Source organism: Poecilia reticulata, linkage group LG21 (genome assembly GCF_000633615.1).
Source record: "Poecilia reticulata strain Guanapo linkage group LG21, Guppy_female_1.0+MT, whole genome shotgun sequence".
NCBI classification, from domain to species: Eukaryota; Metazoa; Chordata; class Actinopteri; order Cyprinodontiformes; family Poeciliidae; genus Poecilia; species Poecilia reticulata.
The window spans coordinates 7,910,126-7,931,616 of record NC_024351.1 but is presented as its reverse complement, the minus strand read 5'-3'; the positions used below and the strand labels follow the sequence as shown (position 1 = coordinate 7,931,616).

The 21,491-nt window shown below is 39.7% G+C and overlaps 1 protein-coding gene across 3 annotated transcripts in view; it reads left to right on the top strand.

Annotated features, from left to right (window-relative positions):
- Positions 1-993: 993 nt before the first annotated feature.
- wasf1 (WASP family member 1) overlaps positions 994-21,491 on the top strand; it is a 57,845-nt gene continuing 37,347 nt past the window's right edge. For 2 of the 3 annotated variants that reach the window (XM_008397761.2, XM_008397760.2), the window contains exon 1: positions 995-1,421. The gene's annotated coding sequence lies outside the window, so the exon portion shown is untranslated. Of the gene's footprint in view, positions 1,422-21,491 lie in introns of all 3 variants that reach the window. The other variant, XM_008397758.2, reaches the window with a different exon arrangement.

The window sequence follows — 21,491 nt, the reverse complement described above, 5'->3', positions numbered from 1 at the left end:
CTACCCAGTGGGAAAAAAGAGAGAAAAGAATCAGGTAAAAAGTAGATGAATGAATTCATAAAATTACTTAAAGTGAAGCATGGAAAATGGATAGAAACTGCTACAACTGCAATTTTCAGATCACTAACTCTACTTGGTTTATGTAACTTAAGTTAAGAAAGTATAGAGTTCAAGACTTTTAAGGATATAAGTTACAAATATTTTGTTACCACATTATTTTTTACTAAAACAACCTGTAGCGAGTTCTAGATGTTATGTTTGGTCATTTAAACAAGTAGCTATAATTTTTTCACATTTTTTTTCTTCACAATTTCACATTTTTGTTCGCTTTACTTTTTTCATTTGAAACATCAAACCGGGATTGATAAAATAATCATAACAATTACCGTCATGACATATATATTAATATATGTCAATCTGTGAACAATATGTTTAAAAAGGAGTAGGAAAAAACAAGAAAAACAAACGGCTGAGTCATGCTAGAATAGTGCTAGATTTTATCACACAATATGCTTATTTCACATTAAGTTACTTACACATTATTAAAGACACACGTTAGTCATAATAAAAATGGCCTGTTTGTATATTCCCTAATTCATACATTTGTACCTTTTTTGTATTTTATTGAACGCGCCAATCTTCACTTTTTCTTTATCCAAAAAAGTTGTGGGTTCGTGGTAAAATTTTGTTTTTCTTTATTGATTTGTAATTTTTGCTTGAAATATATTCTGTTTGAAAAAGCACTACAAGACATGACCCATATATGAAATCCATGAAAAATAGTTTTGCAAATATCTCTCAGCTCCATGCAATGATTTCTAAAAATAAAATTTTTTTGTATTACACGGCTAATATATTCACTAAATCATAATCTAAAAGACCGGAGATTAATTAAATGTACAGTTGGATCGATTGGACAGCGCACTATGACGATCCCACACTTTAGCCAATACTGCGAGCGCACGCGCTGTCCGCGAGCCTCCCACGATCACACATCAGCATGGGACGCCGTCTCGAGCCCCAACAATGGAGTGGCTCATACCATCGGCGCCGATTGTTGCGGGGACATTCTCCTCCAAACAAGCCTAACACAACTCCCCTTACTTTGCCGAGACAACCTTTGTCGCATGGGATTTAAACCCGAAAACGGGTTCATGTTAAGAAATTGCCAGTTAGTTGGACCCCGGAACACATTTGATGTCAGTTTAAGCAATATCTTGCCAAAGAAACCCTTTGCAGAAAAAAAAAAAAGTGACTGGATTGTTCTGCGCCGCCGCCTCTTCCAGCAGGAGCGCATTTGATATCAGAGACGGTGCAGCCATGGATCTGACCCGGGGATTTAAATACTTGGATTCTGTGGCACGCTGTGCAGCTCCGTGAAGATGGAAAGAAAATAAGTGGGATTTTAACCAACCTATCAGGTAATGTTTGAACGTCGTGTAATGCTGCAGCCACTTTTAAATCCTGCTCTAATAACATTGCATGGTGGACCTTGATGTATCTCAACAGTATTCAGCTGAACTTAACTGGCTCAGAACAGAGTCACCATGTTGTAACGTTAGACCTGAACTGGAACTGCTAGACTAATAACGGTCTTGGTAATTCAACACTGTGACTCCCACTTTAACCCCGGATACAGGTGATAAACGTGACACTGATGGGATTCCAAAGTGATCAAATTCTCGAAAAAGTACCAAATGCGTGTTTCTAATGCTTAAATAAAGGTCAGATTTGCAAAGGGACTGCTGGGTAATCAATTTCAGGGGCACATCTGCGTGAGCTCCCGCTGCAGCAGTGTCTTGACATACATGTACAGTCTGAGGAATTATTGGCAAGAAACCCGGAGAGCACATATGTACGATGCCGCGCAAATTTCCTGACACGATCGAAACATCCGAGATGTATACGCCAGCTGCTATGTCAGTAGCCGGGGAATGGTGGACGGAGAGTTTCGGAGCGGCGGAGTCAAACCGCTGGGAATGAATTTCTCCGCGATGAGGGGCCGGGGTCTTTCTCCAAGCCTGCTCGGGCTGTAAACTGTCATGGGGGGATGGTAGGTTGCAGCCCACTGAAAAAAAAAAAAAAAAGAATTCATGGTTTCTGAAATTTGAAACCGTCTTTGTACTATTTAGAAGTGCGACAAGAAAAGTATGCACACTGAACCCAGTCCTATTGTGATATGTGTGCATTATTTTTTTTTTATCTTTCGTGCAACTGTAAGACTTTATTTGCACTGAATGATCCAGTTGATGTGATCCTTAACAGTATTCACTTTACAACTATCAAGAATATCTTTTGGAATCATGTTCTTTCAAACCTGATAGAAGGGTTAATATTGTGTGAATCAAAGCCAGCTTGATCCATATGTGAACTTGGCAGCTGCTTTGGTCCTCCTTACCAACAGAGTGCACCCAAGAGCACACAAATCAGGTTTACAAGTTCATATTTTTGTACAAATTATGTCAGCGCTATTCAAAGCTTGTATAAATGATGCAGAGCCTCTGCTTCCATGCACAACCGAATATATATATATATATATATATATATATATATTTCCCGATTAAAAACCCATTTTAATTTGCAACTTATCTGAAACATAGAACTGAGAACTATTAATATGATTTCCGTTCATAAAGATTGATCTATATATCAATCTGTATGAACTTAATAATTAACAATAATTTCAATTTTAATTGTAAATAAGTGCAGTAAGATCCTAAAGATCTTTTTTCTGAGTAAATGTTTTTTTTTCCTAAATGGGATAATGCTTGTAAAATAGCATAGCTGTTTTTACGCCGCGCTTTTTTAACGTTGCTACTTGGAAATATGCCAGCATCTGAAAAAAAAGTGGCTTACATGAATGAATATTTAATTGTAAAATCAATTACTTCAAATATTTTTCTTTCCAGATGCAAATTATATTGATTGTTACATAGGACGTTCAATGTTTTAAGCAATTGAACTGGAAGATGTAGAGTAAATATTATCTGAGTTGTGTTGAAAATTGTGTTTGTGCTTTGGACCAGCTCTGCTGTCTCAATAAAATAACCATTTGGTTTGTTTGTTCACAACATGATATTAAAGTAAAAACACCCTGTGTGGAGTTCTTTTAGGTTCAGATCTACGATTTACAATGAATGAATTATCTGTCCGCAGATGGATATCTTGGTGTCCTACTGCTTCTGACAATGGATTAGTTGTGTCTCCTATGAACTGAAACAGTCAAATGAAATGAAGATGCAACAGGGACACAAGCTGTCTATTTTTTAAATTTTATTTTATTTTTTTAGCTGAGATTGTAGCAGAACGTGATATACAAGAACTTAATCATTTCACCAACTATCCACTAATCAGTTTATTCAGCTCAGATCAGCTTTTTGCATTTTCAGAAGACATTAGGTCTTAAACTTTAAACACCTCATCAACATTAATCATAAATATTTGGTCAGAGATGTATGTGTTCGAAAGGAGAACGTGACTAGAATATTCATCATGTTAGTTGGGTGTAAAAGTGGCTTGTAGACGCCATAATCGCTCACAATCAGCTCTGACATTGTTAAATGATGGCCTAGCATCATGACACCGCAACACTTTTAGATGCACTGAAATCCATTCCATTCCCACAACTGAAGCAGGCTGTTTCCCGTGTTTATCTGATGCTTCCTGCAAACCTTTCTGCTTTGAGATATGGAATTCTTGCTTGGCTGGCACTCTTCTTTGTGAGAGAACAGTTTTGGCAAGCCTCCTGCAGAGGCTTTTTGGACTTCTCTTGCTTGTTGACATTGCTCTGATCCTCTGCCAGTCTCTGGGTTTCTCATGCAACCAAGAACAGTCTCTCCCTTTCTGTCTTTCTCCTTTCTGTCTCTCCTCTGAGGTGTGCTGGGGCGACAGGGGAGGCACAAACTCTTAGGGAGAGAGAGAGAGAGCGACGGAGCATGCACAGAGTTCAAGGGGGGAGAGAGGGGGGGAGCGAAAAAGATGATTAAAAGCTGAGAAAGTGTGCCGGAGATTCTGGTGAAGTCAAAGAGAGCAACGTTGCAGTTCCCATTTACGTGGCATTTCGTGGAGCCACAGACGGACCTCCTATCTCCCAGCTGCTCGGATGCTCCCGAGGGTCCGGCACACAGGAGCTATTGTTCCTCCTCTTGGCCAAGCCCACAGCTCAATAATGCTGCTTCTGTCCTCTGACTGAACTGGTCTGACAGAGAGACACCAGTGCACGGCTTAGCCTGACTGACTGGTGCTCCTTGTGTGTTACTACTGCTGTATCTACCACCTCCCGAGAGTTAAGTGGGAGGAGGCAAAGGTAGAGTTTCTGTGCTTTTCCTCCATTTTTTTTTTGTTTTTTTAAACGGACTTCATCAAAATAGGATTTAGTTGTTCGTCATGCTTTCCTACCTGCAAGCACAGCTCAAAAAAAAGAAATGTAATGAAAATGTTCGACGGGTTTTTGTCACTCATTTCAGAAAGTGATACCAATTCATCACACAGAGTGAGGTAGTTCAAGCCTTTATTTCTTGTAGTTTTGATTATTATGGCTTTGCATTGTGATTCTGCTGAGGTGTTGAGGTCATTTGCATCGTTGGGTGTGGTGTCTCTGATGTTCCTCTTCACAATACCTTAGAGATTCCCTGTGGGGTGCAGGTCAGGGGCGGGTTTCTGGTCAATCAGGCACCATGGTCATTGAAACAGTTCTTGGTGCCTTTAGGAGTGGGGGCAAGTGCAACGTCCTGCTGGAAAGAGAAATTGGCACCTCCATAAAGCTTGTCAGCAGAAGGAAGCAGTAAGTGCTTTGAAACTTTCTGGTAGATTGCTGTGTTGACTGTAGACTTCAGAAAACACAGCGGGCCAACACCAGCAGATGAACATGGAATCAACGTGAGCTCTTTACCAATTCACTCTTGCTCCAGACTCTGGCACCTTGATTCCCAAAGAAAATGCAAACTTGACTTTCTTTTGAAAAGAGAACTTTGGACCTCTGAGCAACTGTCCAGATCTTTTTACACTAAGCCCTGGTAAGACACTTCTGAAGTTGTCTGTGATTCAGGAGTGGTGTAACACACACACAAAAAATGCAACCTTCATAGCCCATTTGTAAGATTTGTCTGTGCATAGAGGCCCTTGACGCACCGACTCCATCCTCTTCATTTGAAGCTCTTCCAAATTTTTGAATGGATTTTGTGAGACAATCCTTTCAAGGCTGCAGCTATCCCTGTGGCGTATGTGCACCTTTTCCCACCAGACTTTTTCCTTCCGTTCAACTTTCTTTAAATATCGTATTTAACTTTCGCAATTCTTATTTTCTGATGGATTGAATTGTATGTTTTAATTTCTATAAGTCATAACCATCCAAATTACAGCAAAGGTTTGAAATATTTTATTGTTTTGTTTATTGAAATGGGTGGCAAAAATTGCAAAGAATTTTCATAAAATAATTTTTTTTTACAATGATTTGATAAGGTATTCATTATCCTTGAACTTCAAATTTTGTGACATTACAACAAAGAAAATTAGATTTTATGAATTCTGTGATTTTATGAATTATTCTCTGGGTCAGGGGGGTCATCCTGCCTTAAGTGGAGGAGTTTAAGTATCTGGGGATCTTGTTCACGAATGAGGGAAGAAGGGAGCGGGAGATCGACAGGCGGATTGGGGCAGYGYCTGYMGTGAAGCRGGCGCTGTACCGGTCTGTCGTGGTGAAGAGAGAGCTGAGTCAAAAAGCGAAGCTCTCGATTTACCGGTCGATCTACGTTCCCACCCTCATCTATGGTCATGAGCTTTGGGTCATGACCAAAAGAACGAGATCACGGATACAAGCGGCCAAAATGGGTTTCCTCCGCAGGGTGGCTGGGCTCTCCCTTAGAGATAGGGGGAGAAGCTCGGTCATCCGGGAGGGACTCAAGAGTAGAGCCGCTGCTCCTCCATGGCGAGAGGAACCAGTTGAGGTGGCTCGAGCATCTGGTCCTCCTGGACGCCTGCCTGGTGAGGTGTTCTGGGCACGTCCCACTGGGAGGAGGCCTCGGGGAAGACCCAGGACACGCTGGAGGGACTATGTCTCTCGGCTGGCCTGGGAACGCCTTGGGATTYYCCCGGAGGAGCTGGAAGAAGTGGCTGGGGAGAGGGAAATCTGGGCCTCCCTTCTGAAGCTGCTGCTCCCGCGACCCGACCCCGGATAAGAGGAAGAAAATGGATGGATGGATGAATTCTGTGCGTTAAAACTAAAACAGCACCCCGCCCTGGACAAACCATCTCGATGTTTTAACGTGGTGGATGCATGATGATTGAGACTTGGACAGAGGTTCATCTTCCACCACAACAACAACTTTCAACCCACAAATAGAAGGAGAGTGAAATTTGTTTGGATCAAACTGTTTTTGATGGTTCAAGTCAAAACTGTAACCCTATATCTTATTGACAATTTGTATAATCTTGGAAAATTGCTTCTCACAGAACAATCTGTCCAGACTGACTGAGCTTGAGCTGTGTTGCAAAGAAGAATAAGGAGAAACTTCAGTTTCTAGATGTCTAGAGTTGGTAGAGATATCCCCCTAACAGCCTGCAACTGCGCACACAAAAATAAATTGAATGCTTTTGAACTGCCCTGAACCTAATGCTATTCCTTTACACTTCCCGAGATGGCAGCAGTCATCGTACACCTTTTCTACATATGTCTTTAGTGCCTTTTAAAAAAAAAAAATCTCTGTAAAAATGCAAGCATTTCTAAAGTAATTTCATAAAAAGGAGAAAAATTAAAACTCCAGCCTCATTCACATTTTGACAGGCATAAATCACCTTCAAAATCCATGCTTATTATTATGCGTGTAGCTGTTCGGTATAGAGAAATGACTCGTCATTTTCCTCTGCGCCCTTGTAGTCGGCTTTATCTTTTTTTTTTTTTTTCTTGTTTTGTACAGTAGCCAGTTTGTCTCTTCATCCTATCTGTTTCAAGCTCTCACCCCGAGGAAGAGAGGGTGCTGACAGGCTCTTCAAATGACTTGACAGGGTATCTCCAGAAAGGATTTGCTTGACCGTCTCGGTCTCTGTCAAAATGGCTAAAAGACAAGATGTCCCAAGTGGGATCAGAGAGACCCGTTTACGGCACCCGATTCCTCACTTCTTCTTTTTAACATTGATCTCATCTGTTTACGTTGCAAGCTAAAAAAAAAAAAGTCAGTTACTGACGTTTCTTGTTTGATTGTTCCGTTCCACCCATTTTGCTTTCACGTACAAAGTACAGCAGGACCATGCTCTTGTTAGACGCATCCCTCTTGCTGCTAACAAGCTGAACCATGTGCTTCTGCCAAAAGGGTCAGTCATTCAAAGCATTACTGGAGGTTCAAATGAGTTATGGAAAGGATTTTTCTTCCTTTAGCTGGATTTCATATCCGTCGGTTGCAGCTCGGGGGAAGGGACGGACATGCTCTCTCTTTAGAGAATATTTTCCCTCCTTTCGTTTTTTTAAGACAAATTTAAAGTATCTTAACAGTTTATGGCAGAAAGCAACGTCGAATCGAAAAAAGTAGAAAGAGGCATACGAATAACAATGTGCTGAGTTTGCACAAATATTTTTAAAGAACTCCCACTTTTCATCTTGAGCTCATGACTGCACGCTCGCAAACTGAATAGCACGTCTCTCAGTCATTGTCATTCTGTGATGGGGAGTAATTTGAGATGCTGAGCGCCAAAGTGTTCTGTGACTAACTGGGCCAAAACCATCAGATGGAAGCCAAAGTGAGCTGCACAATGGAGTAAACTACAGGCTGTTGAAAGCCACTCCCCTGGTGTCATGTGTACGCTTAGGTAAATGTAGTCTGATCTCTTTCTCGAGACAATGCAGCCTTGATTTGCTCCAGGGATGACTTGAATACGTGGACGCTTTCAGCTGTCGGTAGGCGTGTCTCACATTGCGTATTTAGATGTCAACAATGATGGAGTTTTGGAGTGATCTTTTTTTTTTTATTTTGTTTTTCTACTGGTTTCATTTTCTAATCCATCATGTGCGACTGCTGCTCACCGACTTTATACTGATGTTCATTTAGAGCTGCAATGAGTTTGAATAGATTTGAATATTCAAAGTTGAGCAAACATTGAGCTCCAGCAACATGGCAAAAATACTGTGTTGTTTCATATTCCTCCTATCAGCTCTCATCCCCCCTCTCCATTTTCTCAATGGGCTTCTGTAAAAACTGTAGACAGGGCCAGCACAAGGCATAGGTGAACTTTGTGGATGCGGAGGGACCACTGCGGGTCTTTGGTCAACAAGATTACTCTAATTCACATAGGACATTTTGATGAATTGACCAGTTCTACAAATGCACAGAAAAACATTCCAGAGTTATTAAGCATTCTGAAAAACTGTCTGATATGGAAAATATGTTTGTGACCACAAGGTGGCTATCAGTGCAGCTGAAAGATACAGAAGATAGAATAAGTGATGGCAAAGCCTCCAGTTGGAGTAAGATCTGCTTAAATGTGAAGGTTTACATGCTGGTTTATCCACTGAAGGAGATTAAGTCAGGAGAAATGTTGTCTAAGAGGAGTAGCTTGGAGATCCAATAAACCTGCACTATACAGAGAGATTTAAAGGTGTACAATAGCTAATGCAGTCTGCTTGTAATTCAACTTAGAGAGCACTTTCTACATGTGACAAAAACAAATTCTAAACACAAAAATTCTGGTAGCGTCTTGATAGGGGCTTCTGATCGGCATTGTTACTCTGACGTGCGCAGGAATCGACACGTTCCTCAACAACTCACAAGAGATGTCTTGATATTGGTGAACATCCTGGACGATTGTTTGTTGCTGATTTAACATGAAAGGCAGACATTTTGTACTGAAAAAGGGCATGCTCTCAAACAGCTGCAGTCGCCTCAGTGGTCTGGCTGTTTGCTCCCTTGACGTAGCTGTCGTAGTTACAGTAGCATAAACTGTGTTGTATTGTCTTTCCTCAAATTCTGACTGTTCTTTTTAATGACATGATTTCAATGTTGTTGTCTCTTACTTTCATGCGTCTCTCGCACATTCCCTGTGTAAATTATATTTGTAGCAGTAGCAGATGCTTATTTCCTTTGTTGTTGTCTCCACAAACAAGTTGKAGTTAATTCTGTTTAGAATCTCAAGCAAACTTGGGCTAGCTTATTTGTCAAACTCAGCTGAAATCTGTCTATATTGGGGTTTTTTTGTTGTTTTTTTTGCACATCTTTATTAAATTAGACTCTGAGTTTTTATTAGGTTTTTCATTGGTGCTCATTTTCCCTCTCTGCTCTTGTCCTTGTGTTTGGTTACAGTAGAAGAGATTGCAAGGAAGATGTTCAAAAGGAAAAAAAAAAACATTCAGGGATTTGATACAAGAATGAAGCAGAAAATAATTTTTATTTCTGGTACATTATGTGCAATACAGTGTACTTGGCTTCTAATCACCTCAAGGTTGTTGCTGCGCTTAACTCCCTCTCATTGATTTCCTTCGACATGTTTGCCGATTGCAAATTAAACCAGACAAATATCAGGGCAAACAGCCTTTAAAGAAAGCAAGTAATACTGCCACTCCACATAAAAGGCATAATAAAGTGGTGAGAAAGGAGAAGAGGAGCAGGAAAGGATGTAGGCTCTTAGTGTCCTATTGTGTTTGTCCACTGCTTCACAGCAGGAATGCCTGTGCACACAGACAACTGCTGTCTTCAATTAGGAACCAGTGTTTGGCTGTTCATTTGCAGCTCTCAGCAAGAACCCCGGCTCTGCTTTGAATTGCATGAGACCCCGAGTATGGGGCTCGTCTGATTTGTGCTGGACGTAAGCCAAGCAGAGGCTGCGAGTGTAAGCTGCTCTTCAAGATTGCCTTCCTTTTTTTTGTTTGATGATTACCAGGAAATACGAAACTCACTTTAAATACCCAGCAAGAAAATCTGCGGTACTCATCCTTATTCAGCAGCCTCTTTTGGGTCGACGTGCTCAATATGCAGTCTTTCTGTTTGTGCTACTTAGCTTGGGGTCTCATGGAGGTCAACATCTTCTTGATATACAAAATACATTTGATTGAAAAAGGGGGTGGGCAGTATACTTTTTAATGTTTTCACCAAATTGATGAAGATTAAAACCATCCGTCATGACGAGCTGTGGGAATAGCTCTGAGACACAACAGTCGCTTACATAACTGTCTTTGGTTTGTAAGCACATCCCCACAGCTACCGTAAGGGTGGGTTATGTAAGAAAGGGAAAACGCAGTTTTTCTCTCGCATACATCCGCCGCACTCCTGGACTCTGACTCTGTCCTCATCGCCTTCTTGTTCTTCATCTCTCACCGCGTGGCGTTGTCAACGTGTGTCTTCGCTCATGTGTGAATGTTTGCATATCATGCATGACATCACGCGTACCCTCCTTAACATGTTTTGCCGCTTACCCAAGCTCAAGATGGTGGATGAGTAACTGTGATTCATTGCCTCGGAGGTCAGCATTGTAGCCGCTTTGAAAGATCTGCCTGTGAACTGACAGGCAGATCTTGACCTAGCCGATTGCTACCGCACACTTTTTACAAACCTAAATACTTCTGGCTGAGCAGTCGATTACTGAGCATAGCTTGAATAGGCTGCAGCTAATTGTGCTGACAGTGATCTAAGAAGCGGCTTGTGGTCTGAATAATGCAATAAACTGATTTGCATGGCAGTCAGTCAAAAGTAGGGATGCACAATAGATCACAAATTTATCGTCACGGCAATATTGCATTACACAATATCAATATTGCAAAGATCTGCTTGGACTGTAGTAAATACTTCTAACTCTACTGCTCTAAATACCAGTGAACATTGTGGTGGCACTTGTTTCATGCTGGAGAAACCGTTTTAAAGATGCTATGGTGAAGTAAGAAACTGTATTTCCACACAACAAAGCAGCAATAATTACAGCAGCTGTAAACGGATGTTTTTTTTTTTCACTAAAACAATGTTGCTATAATAAAAATGATGAATTTACTTAGTTTTCTCGTCTGCAGTAGTCTGCATTAGTGATCCCAATGCAAAAATGTTCCTAATAACATGCAACCTTTCTCTAAAGCATGAAATGTTTTAGATTAAAACATTTCATGCTTTACTCTATACCTCAGAGAAATACTGTCTCTTTGCGCCCTGGTTAAGCGTTTTGCTGGCTGCATCACTGATGTATTTGCATTCTCATATACTCAGCTCTGTTAATAGCAGCTTCATCCTGCTTAAACCTGTTATTACTGGAATAGTTTATCATTTCAGCTATAGCAGTCTTATGCGTCAGATTCAATGCAACCCCTGGCTTATCTGTACTGAACAAAATTCCATTTGAAAAGCTGGAATTTTAAATTAAATCAGGGTTTGACTGGAGCAACATGTATATTGTCACATTAAGCCTGAACTGTCAGGGTGATGTCAGCTGTGTACGCAGGTCTTTTGAAGAGTCAGATGTTTGTGATGGCAAAGAATGAGATCATTAACTATTCCTATTTTGTGTTCCAACTTTAGAGTGATATAACTTGCAGGGTTAGTCTTTGTTGGACATCAACCACATCTGAAAAGATGTTCACTTTTGCTGTTTCATTTATGAATGCAAAATTACAGTGAGTTCACTGGAGGGTAACCGGGACTAAAAAAAACTACAGAACAATCAGAACTGCTATTGCTTAGAGCTTCAAAAAAAAAAGATCCCAAATGGGGCATATATTAGGCATAAGGAAAAGAGGAATGCTCTGCAGCTTTATTAAAAAACTGTCTTTTACTTTCATCCAAACCACATTATTAAAAAAAATCTGTTTATGTATTGCCTCTGAATTCCCATTTGTGGTTTTATTCTAAGAGCATATTGGCTTGACTTCTTTAATTAACATTAATATATAGATATTGATTTTTTTTTTTGAGATGTCGGTGTACTTCATGTTTTTTGCCTGGAGGAAAAACACTGATTTTCCCAGTATTTGGCCTGCTGATTGCTGATCAGAACCAATTAATCAATGACTGGCCAATTCTGTTCCCTAAATGATTAATTGGTGCATAACTGGTGCATACCTAAGATAAAACGGCTTGGCTTCCATTCTTGAATTATACGTATTGCCTCTTTACCTCAGTCAGAGAATTAATCAACTAATGGCATGATAAATAAATGAGCTCTGACCGACTTGAAGACCTGTTTAGAAAATGATGAGATAGACTATCTTTGGACTGAGTTTATCTCACTGAACTAGGACTTTAGCTTCTTTAATAATACAATTGCCACAAAGATGACCACTTCACCCCATTAAACTTTGCCTCAGTTATTTTCCTTTTTAAAAAAAAATTTAAAAAATGGGCCACCTACCACCATCCCACAATGCAAGGCCACTTTCAGTTATTTTTGTTTTAATTTGTCACAGCTAAAGGGGGGGAAGAAAAACTACCTACAGCTGAAAGTCCAGTCATCTGGCCTGTGTCGACGCACTTTAAGGCAACCTGTACTGTTTTCTTAGCAAGCATCAAATGACACTCTGTGGTGTCTCCTGTGTATTTTCACCTTAAATTCCTCTGGGATGGACCATCTGTCATCACTACATAATACACTCGAGCTACAAAACCGGTTTACATAAGTTAACTTTTATGCCACTGCTAGGTAATCATCCATTGTCTCAAGTACAACAGCAGCAGATTGATTTCTTACCAACTCCTTTCTTCCCCATTCCCATCCGAGTCCTTTAAGAAAACTCGCACCGACTGCCCAAAGGCAATGGAAGTCTTGTGTGGAAGTGTTTTGTGAAAGCAGCTTTAGAAGGTCTCTTAGTAGTAGACCGGTGATTATTGTATTTGACAACGCCAGAAGGACTCTGGCACCTCTGTACTCTCAACGGCAAAGTGATAAGGGGGCAGCAGACGAGTCAGTCTGACTGACTGAGACAGATAACATAAAACTGTGTCAGACTAGGAATGCAGCTGCCATGGATTTCATCATCTTCCGTTACTAGTCCATTTTAGCCATGCAAGATCACACTTCTGTCTGAATTAATAGTGAACGAAGTCCTTGGACTTTCATATGTACAATACTCCAGAGAGAACAGTTCTACCAATTGGAAGGATTTGGGTTTACATCCATTCAGTGTGTTGATTGTAGACACAAACGCAAGGGAAGGGAAAAAAAAAACAACAAACGACCAAGACGCTTTTCTTCACTGTGCATCATTGTCAGCCTTCCTGCCCTTTTCAGAGACGAGATGCGTTTGGACAATATGTGTGTGTGGAGGAAGTCTACTTTGACACCACTGTGATTTTTCTGGACGTTAAATTCACAGCACTCAGTCTCCATCTAAATAAAGTAAAGTGAACTGAGCAGACACCTTCAGTAACTGTCTGCCACGATTTAAAATTCTCCTCTCAGTACTCGGATGAACTGCAGGGCTTGGCAAAAATGCTGCCTGGACCACAGTTCTACAAAATGTCAGACTAAGTTAACAGCTAAAGTTATTGGCGATCGTTAAACCTTCTGGTAAAAAGTGAAATGTCTTATTTTGCCCCCATTGCTTTGCAAATGGTTATTTTCTCCTTCCCTCCTATCAATTTAACATTAAGAGAATAAAAGTGTACCACTTTTCAATGCGGTGGGATTTTTAAGTATAGATAAGTGTACAGAAAACGGAGCCAAAGTGAAGCTGATGAAGGGTCACGAGATCCAAGTTTACTAAACCATACAACTAACCTTTTGACCCCTAAGTGTGCAAATGTAATGGAAGTCATTAAACAGACATGCCATTTTTGTCATGTACACACAGCTGATCTGATGAAGTTGCTTTAATAGCACCTAATAGTACATAAAACACAAGATGTGAAGTTTGATTGAATGCATATCCTATTAGAGGAGCATGATTAGACTTGACCAGACTGCCACTTAGTTTCGTCCCACTGCTCAAGCTTGCTGTTCTGTACCAACCGGCACCGCCTTAGGCCTCCTTACAGCAAGGGCACCTTGGCTGACCATCAGTGCTTTGCTCTGCTGGAGCTTTAATTCTCACAACCATCACTTATGAACAAATCCAGAGCTACCGTGAAAGTGCACTCAAACTTAAAGATGCGCCCCGGTGATATGGTCAGAAGTTTGCACAGCTGCCCTGGGCACTGACTAATTGGTCCAATTCATCCGACAAATTCAGCGAGCTTCACTTCTTGTTCGTCTTCCCCACATATCAAGCCCAAGTGCTGCAAATTCCTGTTCTGGTTTCAAAACATCTACATCACAAGTCACTAGTTGTCAATTAATTTATTTTCCTTTTAAACAGACTGGGACTGGGCATCTGTAAATTGTCATTCTTAAATGACTCTGCTTGGTATTTAGGACAAAAGCATATCTTGCCCAAGATATCCCTAAAGTGGGTTATAAGCAGTGTTGACATTTTTGTGTGTGTGTGTCAGATGACCTAGAAAACAAAGTTGGTCAAGAAATTTCTGTTTCTAACCCTATTTAGAGATGTCCCAATCAAGAATTTTTGTCCCAGATGCCAAGTAATTTAAATAAACATTGACATTTGCAGATACTCCACACGTAATTCTTCATCAAAATCAATGCCACGAATAACAGTGAAAACAAAACAATTGGTTGTTCTTGGTCAAATTTCTTTGTTGACATAATAGGACGAGGATAATTTAATACGATTGAGGCTGCAATAGAAAGATGATGTTAAATTAAAGCTTTGTCAATATAGTTTTTCCAATCACAAATTGCGAATTGTGCTTCTCTTTTGGTCGAATCTATTTCTGCCGGTCAATGCTGATTGGTCGTATGTCCACCTGTTTTACGTGAGTGCACAAATATTCTGAGTCAGTTGATTCACTAAATTGATAATAAGCTTCTTAATGTCACATGAGCACACTTTGCAATGCCAGTTTTAGTTCAGCTAGCACTCTTCACCAAAACTAGAATATTTCTGACCTTACTTTGTAGCGCAGGGCCCAGAGCTGAATTATTCTGTGCTACATATTTTTAAACAGTTTCAAATGTATAAAATCTTGAATTACTTAATTTACTGACATGAAGTCAGATATTTGCAACAAAAGGTGACATAAGTCCTGTAAGGGTTAAGTTGTTAATTTAGGAAATCTACATTTGGATATATATTCCAGATTTTAAGAGATGCATCCAGGGTCTCTTCCTGTATCGGGCACAACATCTCCCAGGTGTAGACTTGTCTTTAACTCCTCGAACGGAATCCAGAATACACACCTGAGATGGGGAAGAAGAACCTGTGACATGTCTGGATCTACCACTTACACTTTGGAAAATACCCAGATGCACATCCCTTACATGAACCACTTCGATCTTAGATTAGTTTTAGCTTTTCTTGTCAAAAATGACTGACTTTATTGGAAAGTAGTAATTAATTTCTTGCAGATTTATGGCTCATCATCAAATATTAAAGTATTTTTTTCTTGTGAAATCTCAAATTTCAGAACTTGTTTTGGGGAAAACTGTTATGCAATTCTCTTGAACATTATTACCTATGAACTGGATGAATTGTTACACCTTTACTTTGCACAATTGTATTTTTTCATGACAAAAACTGAAATGGATATTGTAGTAAAATCATAACTGGTGATGAGTTCAGTTTACCCAACTGCAGGAGCAATTAATAATTAAGTGGGGGGTTTTTTGTACAGTATGTTTTAAAGCCCTAATATGGACTATTAACATGAACACGATCTTACCATAAGACTGATCGAAGCACATTGGACTTGTAACTTTCTCCTTGCTTTCTGGAGATTTGATTTTGTCACAAAGTCGCCATTTTATTTTTTTTTGTTTGTTTGTTGCTTATTGCTTATTTGTTGTGGTGAGTCCGAGAGGGGGGTTACGTTTTTTTGTCCTTCACATCTGTACGAACACCAAGGGAGTTGGTGTAATAGAATTTCCCTCACAGGCCAAACAAGTGCAGCTGCACAGTGCAAGCATGCAGGCATTTATTATTGAGCAGCAGCCTTTCATTATTCATACCAGTGGGTTTCTATGTGCTCAGCAGATAAACCTCTGTGAGTGTGTTTGTTCATCAGACACTTTACTCATTGATGTTGCCACACAGATGCCCATGAATATTTAGTTGGGCTCGTTCATCTACTGTGGGATAAAGCCTGATTGCTAAATGAATGTTTAAAGTGATTCAATCTTCTTACAAAACACAGTGTGGTCTGTGTCCCACCACTCTGCCATTGTGAGCCTCATTACTAATATAAAGAATAGGGAGTTGGCAAATCATAGTGGGGAGTCACAGTCACTTCTCTTAACATTCCTGATTGAAATATTTAGGCTTTTTGTTGGGTTTTTTTGTGAGAAGTTGGTAAAAAAGGAGACGGCACTGGTTTTATGGGTTCTCTTACTCCTGAACAAAGCAGTAGGATTGTTCTCCATTGTGACCCCGACAGCTGCAGGCATGATTTTAGAATAATGTTTATCTACCCTTATATGCCTTGACACAAGTCCCCCCAAACAGCAAGCCTAGTTAGCATAGCTGTCTCCGACCACCCTGCCACTGCTGCAGGTGTATTTTTAGGCCAATGTGGGCTCTGTTTATGTTTGTTTGTGTGAGGTTGATGTGTCTGTACATAAATTTTAATGGCACTACACTGGTGAGAGCCAGCAAGGTGTCATCGCACTTCCCTAAGGGGCGTCAGCTGGTACAAAATTTTAATTGGCATGAAGAAACACAGGTTTATGCTGTGATGTGCTCTGCAAGCTCGCGCCGCTGTGACTTATGGTTCGGGAGGTGGTGTTGGGGAATGAGGGTTATTTAAATATATGTTGGTGGAGTTTATTGTTGAAATCCTAGGTGTGGAGTTAACAAACAAACAAAAAAACTTCTAATATATTTTCTCTGTGTGAAAAAAAAATCTCTTCAGTTTGGACTTTGAGCTGTTTTTTTTTCTCTATTTTATGTCACTTTGTTGTAGATTTGCTGACACACTTGGGATAATTGTTTTAGCGCAACATTAAAATGCCTTAATTGTGGCCTTACGTCAGAGTCCGATACGTAAACATACTGAGGAGTTTTTGGTCAACTCAAAGATGGGATGACTGCAAGGTGCACGCTCGTTAAAATCACTTATAAAAGCTAAAAGCTTGTTTGATCAGAGGTCTTTTTTTTGTTTTGAAATGAAATATTAAGTCCCATAAACTATCTAATAGCAGATATAATCCTAGGTCCCTGAAACAATTGCAGTCCTGCATTAAGCAGCACCTGTACCCCGCTCTGCGGCCACACACACTAGTGTGTCGCAGACACATTCACAAGACTTTCTACAACCTGGCCAATGAGCTGCCCAGCTTTCTCCAGGTGAAGTCGGTTTCCACTGGTAATGTTTTAACAAATTTAAAGTTCAGTTAAGTTTGCAATGAATGAAATGTCTGCTGAAGGTGACATAGTTGTGGCTTAATATGTCCATTCATCACTTGATGGCAGTGACTCACTCGTGTGAGCTTTGTAACGGCACTTGTACATTTCCTTCAGCAGATAGAAAATTAACAGTAAAACAACATAGCTTGTGTGTTTAAAAAAAAAAAAAAGAGCCTTACATTACCATAAAGTGTAGGTGTGTGTCTGGTGGACTTTTGGTTAAAACATGATTGTTCTTCATGCATGAAAGTCACTCGCGGTGGGTAGACGATCCAGAAATTTTATTCACGTAAGAGTAGAAGTACATTCATGTAATAATGTAATAATGGCCGTTTCATTTCTTATTAAAGTATTTGGATTTTAAATATGGCATCCTATCAAATGCTGCATGGCATTGGTTTAGTTATTGTGATATTGCACATATTGCAATGATATTTTACCACCTTATGTAGAATATTATAAAGGGATATGGCAAATACGTATTTGCTAAGTAACCGCTTTGCAGTTTGGACAAGTGTCGCTAATTTTGTCTCAGCCGTCCAAAGGAAAATGTTTCGGGTGTCTTGTTAATTTAGATGCAATGCTGCAATTTCAGAAAGATAGCCATACTGTCACCAGGTCGTCTGACCACCACCAGCAAGCAAGGCAGGACACAATGACTGAGACGGACAAACTGGGGACTTGAACTGACAACTCATAAGTGACGGGATGAACTTTGACCGCCTAAGCCACCTTCTACCTCTGTGAAGTTGTGGAGAAAGCTTTAAATATGGCATCAAGTGAGAATAGAGGTCATTTTCTTGGGAAATTCAGAACCATCAGGTGATTTATTTAACCAATTACACCACCAGAAATCACCCTGCACTGGTTATCAACTAAAGTTCAGGTTTAATTCACTGTAATATTGGCCTCACTTTTTATACCCAGAGGCTTTGTTAAATTTTTATATGTACAGTCTCCTGCTTTGGTAAGTTTCTCTCTTTAATGAATTATAAAATAATTAGATCCTGTGGGAGAAATTCTTCCTTACTTACATTTGAAATTCTTGCAAAAAGTGATCACAGCTTTTGGATTATCAGTTTTGGAGATGCCAACTTGTTGCAGTTTCATTGGCAATGACAATGGGCATACAAAGTGAGTACGTTCATAAATTGCAACAAAATGTGTCCATTTGAATGTTGCCAGTTGCAAGGACAAAAAAATATTTTGACAAAAATGAAATTTCGTCTTCCGGGTGGACTTATGATTTTATTTAATTTTTTTTACATGTAAACGGGGCTTTTTTTTACCCAGGTCTGCAGGTCTGTGGTTGATTTAAACCACCTGTGCCTGTTGGCTTTGCCGGCTTGTTTGCCTTTCCCACTGGCACTTCCAGTTTTGCCAGTTTCTCTGATGAGATGTCTGTGTTTTTTATGCCTGCAGTCATGGTTTGGAAAATATTACAAGTACACAGATGTAGTTTACGTTTCCAAAATCACAGAACAAAGCACACAATGTTCCGGCCAGTTTGACACTGTGAGGGACTATTTCCACAGTGGGAGATCACAACAGAAGCAGATATGTGCTATTATGAATTCATTTTCCCATTTTCACTTTTTTCCACTTTTTTTTTTTAGCCTTCGAGGAACATGCACCGCGTCTGTTAAATAATTCACGGCTTTTGATGTACGTAGACTTTTGGCAACAATTATTGACCCTTTTTGAGCCTTAAAAGTGTTTTTAAAGCTGCTTTTACAGAGGTTATGCAGCACTATGAAAAGAGCTTTCAACGGTCTGAAAAAAGCACAATTTATTTCCCGTCAAAACAACTATGAATGTATAAGTTATTTACTCCGCAGTGAAGGACGAACAACATTTGTTATATTTTCATCTGCAAGATGGGACACACTGCCTCATAGTGATCTATAGTATTAGGGAAAAATGGAATAAACAAATGTCCACATGAATGTCATTTATTTAACTAATAACTTTTCATTGTAAAAGTTATTAGTTATATTCACTGTAGTTTGTTCATGTTTAATACCAATAAGCATCTACCTATGAGTATTAAATTATAGCTTTGTGAATAAACTAGGGTAATTTATTCTTGAAAAGCAAGATTTTTCCCAATGCAAAGGTTTCAAGACTTGGCTTGGACTTGGGACAAAATACATTGTATTCTCTTTATCATAAATTTTTATATTTCAGAATACAAATATTATGTCACCTAATGTCTACAAGTTTCACAAAGCAGAAATGCTGAAATCTAATTTCATAAGATTTCAGGATCCATTATTCACAGAGCCAGAAACTGATGGCAAACTTGGATGGGAGGGTATGATATAAACTGAAAAACAATTTAAGCTTCACATCATGTTGCAATGCTATTCCCTGGTCAAAAAAACAGTGTTGCTTTGATTCTTTCATGGATGTTTGAGGAATCCTCGATCTGCCGTGGCAGCCATCAGGAGAGCATTCCTGCCCGCTCCTCCCTTACCAGCTCCACCAGACTAGTGGCAGCAGCAATTAGTTACGAGCCTGGTGTAACTCTGCTGAGCTTATCTACAAACTATTACTCAGTCCAATGCGCGCAAGACCGGTTGTAAATGACTTAATGGAAGAGCATTGTTGTGATGACATGCTGAGGGCAGAGCATCAAAGAGTAGGAGCTTCTTAAAGAGACGGAGGCCATGTATAAGTCGTGTTTGATTTAAGCATAATTTTTATAACTGAAAGTAAAGGTTACTGAATTGTGCTGTGAAATTACACTGTATGCCTGGAAAATACACAATACCACCCCATAAGGTCAAAAACTATTTTAGCATTGGAAAGAAGATTTTCTTTGTATTACTGTAACACATGTATCATGTATACATGTTATTTATATTCTTACAACAAAAAAAACAATGCTAAACAAACTAAAAAAAACCTGATAGTTTCACATGCAAGTTATTCCATCTTGATGAAAGACGCCTGACTTCCACCGTACTGCACGGTTTGGAGTTGAATTGTGAGTGAGACAATATTCTGTTAGGATTCATTAAAGCTTCTAGTAGGACATATTGTCCAGAGTGCAATGATCTGCACCACTCGAGGTCTCCCTGCCCCCCCTACCTCCGACCCTCTGGCACGTGCCATCCCTCACCCTGCTTTGTGTTGCACACAATAGACAAGCAATCCCTGATTTGTCCCTTATTTGCTTTCTCATATTGTATTCATTCCACTCACACCATCTCAGTTCTGATGTTTGACTCCAAGCTTAGCCCATTCTTTTATTCCCACTCTTGCTGCCCCTCCCGCCCCCCCACCAACCCCCTAAAACCTCATTCTTGCCTATGTGTCTTTTGGGACGATATAAAGTGACCGGTGATGTCCCCCTGCAGCCGTTACCATGGTGATTGGTGACAGTGGGAAGCACCACCAAAGATGAATGGGTCATAAAAGTAGTAACAGAACAGCAAGGGGTGAGCAGAAAAGAAAGGAGCAAGGCTAGTCCAGACGTTAGATGGGAGAAGAAAAATTACGTAAAGCAGGAAAACTCAAGTGTGTTAAATAATTGATGCACACCAATTATTCAACTCTTATGCAGACACTTCAGATGATCTTTTTTGTCTTATATGCATATTATATTAAAATTTATTTAAAAAAAAAAAAAAGAAAACTAAACAATGCTGTGTTGATGCATTCCAATTAATGGAAGGTAAAATTTAAATGGAAGCGTATAACATTCAGAATTTAACCTCTTTCTTATGTTCCTAAGTAATAACTGCTTTGTTTTAATACTTCATAAAAAAAAAAAAAATAATAAAATAAGTGCTACTGGAACAGTTGAACATCTTGTGTTAATCATTACGGAGAAAACCTTGTATTTCAAGATGGTTTCAAATTTCTGATGTGCTATTTCCCAAGTATTAGTCCAAGTTATAAAAGAATAAGATGACTCTGCTCTTGCATGAAACTGTTTGTAGTTAATTTTTGCAACTCTAAATGAGGTTGTGTTTTGTGGAACTCTTCTTCTTGCCATGTGTAAAATTTTAGTTTCCTTCTACGGTAGAACCCGTCACATCTGGCATGCTACGTAGGTAGCTTTGAATGGGTTTCGAGAAGAAGCTGCATCATTTTCCCTGTGAGTATACAGCTGTCACATGCTATCACG